Source organism: Callorhinus ursinus, unplaced genomic scaffold (genome assembly GCF_003265705.2).
Source record: "Callorhinus ursinus isolate GAN/ISIS: 27379988/994484 unplaced genomic scaffold, GSC_fseal_2.0 scaffold2, whole genome shotgun sequence".
Taxonomy (NCBI): Eukaryota; Metazoa; Chordata; class Mammalia; order Carnivora; family Otariidae; genus Callorhinus; species Callorhinus ursinus.
The window spans coordinates 77,885,149-77,898,636 of NW_027397064.1; the positions used below are offsets into that span (position 1 = coordinate 77,885,149).

Sequence of the window (13,488 nt, forward strand, 5' to 3'; positions counted from 1 at the left end):
CATCCCCTGGTTTCACAGGGGTGGAACTGAGTCCCTTTGAACTAATTTGGTGGCAAGCATCTTCTTGAATGATTCTGCATCCCACACTGATCATCATAAATTCTTCAGGTTTCCTAAGTGATCTTTTCCCAATCCCAAAATGGACTTGCTTATTGTAGTGGAGAAAGAAAAGCAATTTTACCATGAAGTATATGCAGTTTTTGACATATGGATTAAGAGAGAGAAGAGAGCATAATCAGGAGCAGAGTGACACATTGGGAATAAGATCAGGGTTCTCTCATCCTAGCTCTGTTACCAAATCCCAGGGTTACTTTCAGAAAACGCCTAAATTCGCTGAACCCTCACTTTATCTTATCTAAGATGTACTTGAAGTAGAACTATCAGGGCGCCTGGGTGGCTCAGTCAGTTGAGCGTCTGACTCTTGCTTTCGGTTCAGATCATGATCTCAGGGTCCTGGGATCAAGCCCTGCATCGAGCTCTGAGCACAGTAGGGAGTCTCCTTGAGATTCTCCCTCTCCCTCTGCACCTACTCCCCCCCCACACTCTCTCTCTCAAATAAATAAATAAAATCTTTAAAAAAGAGGCATAACTATTTTATTTATGACCAAGAAAGAAAAAACACAACTGTTTATGACTGCAATATGCCATGGATTAAAAATGCATCCTGATTGCAGAGATGTTAAAATATGAAAAACATATTTTAGAATCAGTGATAAATGTATAATTGAGGGGTGGAGGTTTAGCAAAATAGTTACTTCTGAAAGTGGTCCTCTCTGGTTGCTTGCTCTTTTCAAGAAATGACTGCGGGAATTGTTGACTTCCCTTCTCTCTGCAGCTGCACTTAAGCAGTTGAAAATAGCTGCAGAAAAGAGAGGAGCAGGGCTTTTAAGGAAAATGCACTTCTGTTGGGTAGTTGTAGAGTGTCTCTGAATCACTTAGGCATTGGAAAGTTAAATTCCTTGCCTGTTTTAAACAAAAGCCAAAGTCAGAGATTTGCCGAAGGTCAGCTCTTGCTCCCTGCTGACCACCCAGCTTTCAAAGCACTTGTCCTCATCACACTGGAATCACCTCACTCCAACTTCTGCATTAGTTACCTCTTCCTTCTCCCTCACCCTCTCACGCTTCCCCTTTTCTTTCCTTTGCCTCCCTTTTTCCCAGCCGTCAATATTTATTAAGCACATACTCTGTGTTTAATAAATCACATATAAATAAATAATAGGCACCATTTGACCTGTCTTCAAGCAACACACTCATCTTGAGTGAAAGGCAGCACACTTGAAATGCAATGGGATCAGGTAAGGCTTTTCCAGGAGGTGACATGAAAACTGAGACCCGAAGCATTATTAGGAGAGTGTCAATTCATACAATAGATCGCTTCATAGGAGAGAATTGAGTGCTCTGGTTAACCGAATTCTGGTTAACTGAACTCAAAAACATTTGACTTGCACGCTTTCTACTTTCTCCCATAATCTAAGCTGATTTTAACTCCTGTCCAGATCACCTTTTGCACTAGCCAATCAGTAGCCTCTCTTCCACCCTATCAATCCTGCTCCCTTGTGGTCCACACCTGCTTAGCTCTTCCAGGTGCCTAAAGTGCCTTCTCTCCACACTCTTCCACCCAGTTCAACCTATGACTTAAAGAGCACCTATTATGCATCTCAGCACAGTTTTCTCAGAAGAAAACTGAGATGCAGAGTGGTTTAACAACTAGCTTGAGGTCACACAGCCTATAAGTAGCCATGCAGAATTCAGTCAGGACAAATTGTCCCCAAAATCCCTTCTCTTCTCATTACACCACACTGGCCAGCATAGCCAGAGCTCTTCTTGTTTCAAGGCCAATCTCAGGTCATACCATTCCCCTGAGTTTCCCTCTAATAGTTGTAGCAGATCTTACTTTCCCTAGTCTTTCTGTATGCATTCCCTTAAGCTTCTTATAGACTGACATTGTTCTTAAATGTGCATACGTATTTTTCAACAAAGTTGTGGGCAGGAGTTATATTGGATTTGGGATTATCGATGCATGACAGATAACAGGCTTTTCTTTTTTGTACATGCAGGTTGTAAGATCGGGATATTAACAATTTGAAGGAACTCTTAGCTGGGTTCCAGGTAAGAGACACTTTTGGTGAGACTGGGCTATAGAAGCTTTCAGAGGCACCAGCCAGACCAGTTTTGCTCTTAATTCAGTTCTCCTTTTAGGCAGTGCCATGAACTTAGTAAGCATTCACTGACAATGGGAAATGAACAAAACTTAAGGATATAAAAGGTTTCGTGAGTTTTGAACTCCCTCCTAGAGCAACCAGACCAGAAAAGTATCCCTCTTTGAATGCAAATCAAATGTCATTTTGGATGAGAAATTACATTTTTCCACTGAAATTTCTCAGGATGTGAATTCTCAAGTGGATCAGAGCTGACATGTATTATTGGTTTTTATTCTTCCCCATACGTAAGTCACTCCCAGGGTGTTCACAAGGCACTTAGAGAAGTGCTTTCACCTCACCAGGCTACCAATTGATCATTTAGTACATTATTACATAACTTATTACCAGTAAGTGGCAAAAGCACAGAGCGGAATTTGATTCCTTATCATTATTTGCATGACATATATAGCACACTTTTCTCCAGGCTCTGTGCAGAGAATATTTAACAAGCCACATTAACTTCCAAGCATCTAGAATTATACAGCTGAAAACAAAGGGAACAGAAGAAAGAGCAGGAAAGGTAAAGGGTGAGATGAGGGAAAATCTGACAGAGAGAGAAAGAAAAAAGGCAGATAAAAGCAAAATCAAGTCCTAAAGGGAAAGAGTGTATTCTAGCTATCTGGGAGTGATGGTATCCAACAGACCACAAAACAAAACTACCTAAAGAGTTCCACTTGCCCCATGCCCTTTAGGGTGGAGGTCAATTTGTTGACCTGGATAAGGGACTATTTGGCCTAGGAAATCAGAGCAAAAAGTATTTTCACTTTGTCATGAATGTGTTAAAAGTTGAAGACTATGAGCATAAGGAAAACTGTATGTGGACTCCAAGTACAGAGTCTATTATGTAGTTATGTGGATACAAACCATTCAGAGTATAGAGCACGAACCCCTGAAACTCTCTCCTTTCTTACTCTAAGAGTAAGAATCACCCAGAGTGGCTGTCTATATCCTCAATCATCCAGGATTTTTACTTTAAATATATCAGCTTTTGTCAGTTTTACCAGGATAGGCTTTTCTCTAGAATGTTTCCTTATTTTCAGCACTCCAATTGCCCTTTCACATACACACGCGCACACACACACACACACACACACGCTACCCAGTGGTCTAGTGAATGAAAAGCAGAGGGTTATGATATCATACAGTGATATCATACAGGGTTATCATTTCCAGGTGACTGGCTACACACACAAATATATACAGCACATGACTTTGCATTGGATGTGTAGATGTACTTTAGAGGTTGGACATTTTTCACTGATCGCATTTAAATATATATTCTAGATGTGTCTCAAAGACTATGTCAACTTTCAGTATCCCCCAAACCCCTAATTGAGGCCATGTAGGGCCTGCATCAGTTCATAAATATCTCTCTAATCATGTACAATTCTCATTACCAGAACATAATCTTTCCAAGAAAATGCCAAGAGAGAAGAGACAACTTGAAGAGATTTGGCAAAATTTCTCTGGTCATTTGCAAGAGATAAACGTTTCCTTTACCTCATTAATTCACATTTTTTGGTATACAGAATGTGCATTATCCTTGTAGTTATCACCAGCCTCAAAAAAACCTGGAAATTTTGTGAAAAAGCTTAATGGCTCATGCTATAAATGGCAAAATTCCCCCAGCTGGCATCTGTCACTTGCTAGGGCCAATCGCGGGATATTGCTTTCCAGATGAAAATTAAGCTGGAAGATAAAATGGGAACAGCATCGCAAAGTGCCTTGTAATCACCAGATATATTTGGGAGCAGCTTAATTGCCATTTGTCTAGGCTTTCCAATATTTACCACAGAGTTTTCATTTGGGAATGGGAAACCAGGCTTGCATGATAAATAATAGATATATTGTTTCAAAGGATGGTATGTACAGTATCTATTCTTTAACCATCCACATATCCTTTCAGCAAATACATGTGGAATATGTATTGTGTGTGCTTCATATTTTGGAAGATATAAGGAAGAGTAAGTCATATACTGTCCCCAAAGAGCTTATAGTCTTCTTTGGGGGGGGGGTGAAAGACATAGAAAAAAAATCTGGTTATGATCAAAGGCAAACAACTTACAACATCAGAGATATACCTCTCCACTCCACCTTTTTTCTTAACTATTTTGAGAGACAGTTTAGGGATAGATAGCATCTCCGAGTTCATGATTTCAAATCATAAGGGTGAATCCACTGGTACCCATTTTAAAAATAAACTATTATTTATCATTTTTGTATGTCAGTTTGTTGAAATGGAGATAAGAATGCACAAAGCATATTCATGGAAACTTGTGTTGTCAGTTTTATCTGCAGCATAGGGAATTTGTAGAGGGTTTTAGAAGAAAAAGCCTGAAAAGATATGGTATATCCACATCATAGAGTGTCTTTAAAGCAAGGTTCTCACTGGGTTTACTTCAGTAAGCAATAGCTGCTACTGAAAGTTTTTAAACAGGGCCAAAGTTCAAAAATAATCTCATTAAAAAATGTATTCACATATGCATGAATTATGACCAGGGGATCTGGGAGTAAGGCAACCAGTTAGGAAGGTATTATATTCTTGATAACCAGTGATAAAAGAATGAACTAAAGTAGTAATAGGGAGAAAAAAAAATGGAGTTTAGTTTTCATCGCATTGGGTTTGAGTCAATGGGTCATGCTGTAGGAGAAAATATGTAGCAAACAACTGGAGATGTAGGCCTGAGAAAGATCATTGCCATGACAGAAAGTTTGGAGGCATTTTTTAAGAAGTTTCATTCTTAGAAAGACTACAGATAGCTACAGAGAGAAACAAGAAGGATCAAGAAGGAGCAACCTCATTCAGGAAGAAGGAAGAGGACCAAAGGGTAGTTCTTAATAGCAGTAAAGGAGAGCCAAAGGAGCATAGGAACATGCAGCATCACAAAGTTCAACTGAAATTTTAAGAGGTATATCTTAGTCTGTTTGGGCTGCTATAACCCAATGCCATAAAAACAAACATTTATTTCTCATAGATCTAGAGCCTTGAAGTCAAAAGATCAAGGTGCAGTATGTTTGGGTTCTTGGTGAGAACTCTTCCTGGTTAGCAGATGGCTGCCTTCTTGCTATATTCTCATAGGGAGAAGGAGCAATCTCCTCTCTGGTATCTCTTCTCTTCAAGGCACTATCCTATTCATGAGGGTTCCACCCTTATGTTCTAATTACCTCTCAAAGGCCTCTCTCCCAAATACCATCACACTGGGGATTAGAAGGGCTTCAACATTTGAATTTGTGGGGGGACACAAACATTTAGTTTACATCAATATGGATGGCCAAGGCATCTCACAGTGCAAAGAGAGTACAGACGTTAAGGACTCAGAAGAAATGATTTGAGTTACAGACTATAAGATGTCAGTGATCACAAAGAGACCAGTCTGATCAGAATACTGAGGTTGGAAGCTGGATCCCAGGGAGTTTATGAGTGTCAAAGAGGTGAAGATGGCAGGTGCAAACTAAGATGTTTGTTAGCCAAAGCAAAATGAAGAGATGGTATCAGAGTCAAGGGATCCAGGGGAGTTTCCTTTTTGACTACTTGTTTCTTCAGTTTGTGTGTCTGTTTTTAGTTGATGGCAACTTGAGCGTGTTTGTCAAACAGAGGGGAATGTTCAGTAACTCTAGAGAACATATTGGACTAAAATTCAAAGGGGATAACCAGCAGAGCCAGATCCCAGCAGAAGCAGAAGGCAGTGAGATTGAGACCAGTGATGAAGCAGAAGGATGCCTCTTTCCCTGGGATTAGAGGACAAGAGTGGAAAATGGTTGAAAACACTGAGAATCCTGGAAGAGAAGGTTTTCTCACTCACAACAGGAAAGTAGGCCCCAGATAACTCTAGAGTCGGAGGATGATGAGGATGATGACCAGGCTCAGAGAGCCTACAGAAGGCAAGGCAGTTTAGAATCAGGACTCAGCAGAATGTGAGAGGGAACTAAAAAGAGAAAGCAAAAGCACTGCCAAGCAGCATGGAAGGCCCCACTGCGGTAGCTAAATACATTTCATTTAAAGCCCTGGGATTAGTTTTGTGACTTACTCTGTGGATTGCCAGCAGCCCTTGAACAAAAAGGGAAAAAAAAAAAAAGCCCACAAAGAGACAAGGTAGAATGATTAGCTGTGTGTGCGGCTGTTTGCCAGTATCCTTTGTAGCTGGTGAGAATAGCAGAAGGTCTGGAGGTCAGGGAGATCAATAGTGAAGGCAAGAGTGTTACTGAGATTTTTAGCACTGAGGTCTACTCTGGATAGGAAGATCAGCAAGGCCCAGATCATGTTCTGAATGGTAATGGGAGAGGTGGGTGTACATAAGGTCAAGTCTCTGCACTTCATCCTTCTTAGAAATATGGGTTACGGACATGGGAAAATTTCTCATTCCTTTTGAGGTAGATCAGCCCTTGGTATCCAAATTAATCCAAGGAACACTGCCCCATCCTCCTATACAGCTCAGGAGGATATACCTCAACGGCTACTAAGTTGTTCTGTCAGAAACTTCCACACTAAACACTGATCTTTGCCTCACCAAGACAGCTCAGGCATAGAAAATAACTGTGGTCACTTAAGAGGCGAAGCTCCATAGTCACTGGGAACAGAAGAAAACAGTAGTCAGTAAGTCTTTGTGAAGAATCTAGATATACAACATGAACAGGAGTTTTGACCCTTCAGGAAACTTCCCATGCTCTCTCTCTACATGTGCTCTATAGCATTTTATACAATATTCCTTTAAGTAGGAGGGCCACAGCACATACTCCAATTAGATAAAGCTTCCACCAATAAAGAAGTGTCTTGTTTCATTAGATTTGAGTTCATTCAGTTGCCAATAACATTTTGATTTTCAGCTGAATAAACAATAAATCCAGGAGGCTATTTAGATGTATGGTACACTTGAAAGAAGCTTTTTAGGACACAGAAGCCAAAGCTGTTTACTCTAACATTAAAAAGATAATGTAGCTGGGCTGAATTAACTCATTTAGGGATGCATTTCTTCCCAAGGGAAACTACAAAGTTATTCTTCACAAGGAGACATTGCTGCCCCCACACAATTAGACATTAGGGATCAGATAAAGTGTTACTATACTTATCACTCTGAACTACAAAGCCTTCATATAAATCCAATTACCCACTTAGATAACCAAAGAAATGTGCTTTTTAGGGCAAATAACCTATTTCAGAGAAAAAGTTGTTTCATGTAAAGAATGCTATATGAAAGAATGAAATTAGAACAAGTCTCTCTCTCTGCCTCCCTCCCTCCCTCCCCTCTCTCCTTCTTCCCTTCTCACTATATGGAATATGGGACTGGCTGCTGGCAGCGCTCTCTCTCAGGGGGCAAGGGGATGGCTGCCTTCCAAAGGTAGCCCTCAGGGCATGGCATGGATCAGAGGCTATAGCAGAAATTGGGTAAACAACACAAGAGCCAGTGGGATCCATTCTTCTGCTCTGCAGGCATGAATGTTGACTGATCCTAGCGTCAGGGGAGGTAGTTATGACCCAGAACCCACTGATGGCACGTTTCTAGTTATAAAAACTTTAGAGAAGGAAAACTGCTTGAAAATACTTCAAAAAAAATAAATCAACAGTATCTCACTGTGTCTGAAGGGGAGTTGACTATATCACAGAGTTCTAATGATAAAGACTTCTACAGTCTGATTGGTCAATCATTGGTCCCCAATAAACACTATTCAGTTCAACCTCCCACCTTGGTCCATGCTATTTTGTTCAAGGGCTCTTCCCCTTCCCTTGTCCTCTCCCCCTACCCCTCATCACCCCCCTCACTGCAATACTTACTCAGACTTCAGTAGTTCCAAACTCAACAACTCCAGTTCCCAGCCTTCTTTTCCCCTCTAAACCCTTCATATCATCTATTGTATGCCATTCACATGTCCCATATTTGTTCGGCACCATAATGTCAGTTTATATATATATATATCTTGACTGCTGAATTGCACTATGGTTGTTCAGTATCATAGACTTTGGCTCCACCCCCAGAGATGCTACATTTAAAGTTACTGAGAACTGAAACCCTTTTGGGTTCAAAGACACACTTATATAAATGCCCACAGTCTACTAAGTGCCCTTTTTGGTTCATGGATGAACCAATCCAACTTCCAATCCAGTGTGATGCAAAAAAAGACAGCAGAAGAGCACGGCTCTTTTGTCAGTGTTTGAATTAGTTTGCCCTAGATGAACAAATCAAAGTCAGCTCTGAACACAGTAGGACTTAGAAGGACAGGTGTTTGCTGGAGGCCTCCATGAAATCAGATATAGAGACCTGAGTCAGATATAGAGACCTATAGAGATATAGAGACTTAGAAGGACAGGTGTTTGCTGGAGGCCTCTATGAAGTCAGATATAGAGACCCGAGGACACTCGGGGTCATCTTTGAATAAAATCCACACTTGCTAAATGTCTACTTTGTTTGTCTCACCCTCACTATCATGGTGATGCCATGACAAAAAGGAAGGTGTGTCATGACCAAACCCGTTGCTGGACTGATGACTCTGTGAGAAACAGAATACAGAAGTGTGGCCCAGCAAATTTCCTTCCTAGAAACTGGGTAGATTCTTGAGAACTAATGTATAAACTGCAGCTAACCCTTGGTTCTGGGCTTTTCTCCTGTGCAAGATTCCTCTGCACTGACCGCTGAATCCTGAGTAACTCTTCATGAGCAACTAAAGGGATTGTCTACTCATGTCCTTATTCACACACATACTGCCCGTGTGCTCATTCCACAGTAAAGAGAAGCAAAAGTAACCTCAATCAAGTCCTGGTCATCATCTACTACAATCTATGAAATGACTCATGGTCTTCACCCACCTAAAAGGGATGTGCCCACTCTTGAGACCAGAAAAGTTCATTTGTTCTGACCCTCCAAGACCTTCAGCCTTGACCTTGGAAATTTGGTGGTATTATCTTCAATTGCTAAGTGCTGCCTGATAACCAAAAACTCAAGCCTAGAGAAGATAAGACATCAGTCTGGATAGCACCATACTTTATCTGAAGACTCAAAGTCTTTCACATGTGACCCTCCTGTAAGCCACCTGACCATGTGGTTCAAAGTCTTTCACATGTGACCCTCCTGTAAGCCACCTGACCATGTGGTTTGGAGAGTACCTAAAAATTCCCAACATAATGAAACCACCAGAACCCAGAAATCTTTTAAGAACTGGGTGAAACATTTCTTTTATCTCAGTTTGCTAAAAACAAACAAACAAACAAAAACCCATCAAACACAAGTAAGCACCATTCTCCTAGGTATTCCTTCTTAGATTTTATTTTTAATGAAACATTTGGTATCAAAACATACTTATGAAGTGTTACACCACATATCGGCAATTTTAAGAGGCAGTTTTTCCCCTCAAAGACCTAAAAGCTTCGGGCTCACATCGCATTACCCAGCTCTTCAAAGTTTACTAAAATAAATCTCAAGAGCTTTGAAGGTACTATTTAGAACTCTCTGTTGACTTGGAAACAGCAGAGCATTTTTGCCCTTCTCGTATCTCCTAAGGACTGTTTCTCAAGGGCAGGGAACTCTCCCTCAGCAAAGATGGAAAACAGGGAAACAGCACTTCATGCCTCACAGGCTTTACAAGTGAACCTATTTCTTACCCAGTGGGATTTCTTATGTTGTCTTCCTCATTCAACCCCTAAAATGAAGCCCTTCCTAGCTGTCATACAATGGTACCTTTGACCTATGCTCCAGAAGGCCCCATTCTGGACCTCCTCCAGCCCCACCCCTCCTCACAGAGCAAGAGAGGTGTCAGGACCCACTCACACCAACTCCACACTTCTAGAAGATGTCCCAGGCACTTAGGATTCCCGAATTCCCTGCCTAAATAGCCCAAACCTGTTTTTGTGGCCATATGACACAGCCCTGTCTTGAGAGTCTCCCCATGAGACAGGCACAATTAGAAGAATCAAAGTATGTTAGTAATTTTGAGGATGTAAGATTTATTTAAAAATCATCTCTGCTCATTGTCATAAAGTCAGTGAGATTTTAAGGGTGTATGGACCTTTGGAAATTCTCATTCTCTCATTTTATGGTCTAGCACTGTGGGCAAGAGCAGGGAGAGGCCTTGCCTTGACTGGAATCTTACCTCCAACTATTAGAGGTCTACAATGTCTTTTCTGAAACCCTTATGGGAAGATGTGTTTTGAGGTTCAGAATTCAGGGCGTGTTAGAAAGGTGACATAAAATATCACCCCCTCAGTGGAGTCTAAGGTAGCAGTTCACAATCAAACACAGTAATATTTCTCCAAGAAACACACTGATATTCACACTGTAGTGGACTGAATTGTGTCTCTACACTCCCATTCAAATGTTGAAGTCCTAACACCCAGTAACTCAGAATATAATTGTAGTTGGAGACAGGGTCTTTAAAGAGGTAACTGAGTTAAAATGAGGCCATTAGTGTGGGCCTAATCCAATATGAATGGTGCCCTTGTAAGAAGAGGAAATTAGGACACAGGCACAAAGAGAAGACCACGTAAAGACAAGGAAGAGAAGACCATCTACAAGCCAAGAAGAGAGGCCTCCAAAGAAACTAACCTTTCTGACACTTTGATCTCAGACCTCCTGCCTCCAGAATTGTAAGGCAAACAATTTCTGTTGTTAAAGCCCGTGGTTCTTTGTTATGGCAGCCCTATCAAACTAATACACACACCAAGTAAAGATAATGAATAACCTTATGTGAGTACGATCAGGTTCTACTCCCAAATGAGTTATGGAAAAACCTCCTGTTTTCAGAATTTTCTTGGCTTTCAGGAGAACAGAGTATGGGCCTATCCTATCTACAGGCCCATGGACAAGTTGCCTAACCCAGACAACAGCCTGGAGTCACAAAACTTTCCAAGAACAACACAGAGCAATCTGTGAGTCCCTTCCATGCTATGGAAATACCCTTAACAGCCTGGCTGTGCATGTTTCCAGGCTGCCCTAAAACCTGGTTTCAGATGAATATGAACCCAGCCAATGAAACAAGTCCTACTGAACAAGGACCCTTTGCAAGGAAATTGTAAATCAGCCTCTTACCAGGTCCTCCTAAAATGGCTAAATGCTTCAGATTCTTTGAATTCTGTAGCCTTATTACTCCTTATGTTTCGGCATCATTGGGTAACTGACATTCTCTCTCTCTCTCTCTCTCTCTCTCTCTGCTATACTTACATTTTAGATTGGTTTCTACATTGAATTAAAAGAAGGGGGACAACCTCAGAGCTTCTGCCAGGTAATAAGCACATATGTGTGTATGTAAAAGAAAAATAAAGTATTTGCAAATAGTTTTATTCAGCAACCAACCAGCTGTCCTTTCCCTAATTTTCCAAATCCTTGATTAGGGCAGGCAGCCAGTTACAAAATTTGAGAATTCATTATTTAGCAGTGGAGAACAAGCTCAGTTACTAAACTCTTTAAAGAAACAGTAAGTATCATTTTTATTCTGGAGTTCCATGTATATCACCTGCTGGCTTTGTTTCTTGAGTTTCTTGGTTTTTCCTAAACTGAATCATCATCCATTAAAATTCTACCCTGCATGTTCCTCACCAAGTCACAGATAACCTTACTTTGAAAGACTAGCCTATTGCCTATTATTACATACTTATATAGCAATACAAATACAAAAAGTAATGATAATTATAATGCTTCCCCTTGCCAGACACTACTCTAACCACTTTTGCATATAACTCATTGAATGATCAGAAGCCTGTTACTGTTATTATTAAGTCTATCTTATTGATGAGGAAACTGAGACATGGAGAGGTAAAATAATTTAGGTTATTTATTTCCAAGGTCACATCCTAATAATAATAAGTGAGAGAACGGAGACTTAAACCCAAGCAGCCTGGCCATGAAGTCCAGACTCTTAGACAATAACCCTGCACCCATCCAGCTGTAAACCATTTCCACAGGCAAACATGGATAGCCACACAATTCCAATGAAAAATATTACTCTCAGTACATACATGCAGACCTTACAAATGTCCTTTTTTTAAGAGACTTTTTTTAAGAGCAGTTTAGGTTCACAACAAAATTGAGAGTAAGATACAGAGATTTCCCACAGACTCCTTGCCTCCATACATGCATGGCCTCCCTCATTATCAACATCACTTATGAGAATGGCACATTTGTTACAAAGGATGGACCTATACTGATACATCATTATCACCCAAAGTCCAAAGTTTGCCTTAGGGTTCATGTTTGGTGTTGTACATTCTATGGGTCTGGACAAACATAAAGACATATATCGATCATTGCAATATCATACAAATATTGTCACTGCCCTAAAAATGTTCTCTGACTTTTCATCTCCACTCTCCTCAACCACTGGCAACCACTGATCTTTTATTGTCTCCACAGTTTTGCCTTTTCCAGAATGTCATATAGTTGGAATCATATAGAATGTAGCCTTTTCAGATTGCCTTCTCACTTAACAACATGCATTAAGTTTCCTCAGTCTCTTTCTGTGGCTTGATGGCTCATTCCGTGATCTGGATGTACCACAGTTTATTTATCCATTCACTTGCTGAAGGATATCCTGTTGCTCCTGAGTTTGAGAAATTATGAATATAACTGTTATAAACATCTCAGGGTGTGGCAAATTATGGGTCATTTCCTCTTCTGCTATTTCCTTTTTTAATGGGCACACTTCTACTTACACATTGGTAAGAATGTTTTTATGCTGATTTAGACCTCCTTCAATATTCTCACTCTAATCAGGACTGAAACAATGAAACGAGTCTATAGTCTTCTCTTCATACATATACTTTAAAACATTCATTTAAGTTGTCTTTCTTTCCTTAAGATGCTGACATTTGAGTAACAAAAAAAGCAAGCATGTAAATAAAATATTTCAATGGACCCGTTCAAGAAAGCTTTCCAGTGAAATTTCAAGAGAAGAGGGAAGAAAAAGTCCAGACAAAAATGGTAAAACTAAGCACTGTGTAAGAAAAGAAGGTTGGTCAGAGAAAGAAAAACTGATCATGGAGAAGGAAGCTAATGATTCTCTGGAGGAAACAACAGGAAAAAGAACCCAGAATAATGCACACGACATCCAATACTCAGAAATCTATGTGCACACTGCGAGGCATTAAAAAAAGGGAATGTATATGTTAACACAAATATTGTGTTGTTGTTGTTGCTTTTTAAATAGGGGTAGAGCATGATGTCAAGAATCAAATGGAAATTCCTTCCCCATAGATTCAGAGGAATGAAGTTTTCACATTAGTTGCAACAGAAGGGTACACCTTGTTTAAGGAAACATACAAGTTGAGAAGGAGAAAGATCACTGTGATGTTAATAAGAGAGCATTC

The 13,488-nt window shown here is 40.3% G+C and overlaps 1 long non-coding RNA gene across 1 annotated transcript in view; it reads left to right on the plus strand.

The window, feature by feature from the left end:
* Positions 1-13,288, plus strand: part of LOC141371069 (uncharacterized) — a 28,658-nt gene extending 15,370 nt beyond the window's left edge. The window contains exons 2-5 of the long non-coding RNA XR_012375690.1: positions 2,058-2,109; positions 11,355-11,408; positions 11,518-11,600; positions 12,981-13,288. This is a non-coding gene — a long non-coding RNA (uncharacterized lncRNA). The remainder of the gene's footprint in view (positions 1-2,057; positions 2,110-11,354; positions 11,409-11,517; positions 11,601-12,980) is intronic.
* The last annotated feature ends 200 nt before the right edge of the window (positions 13,289-13,488 follow it).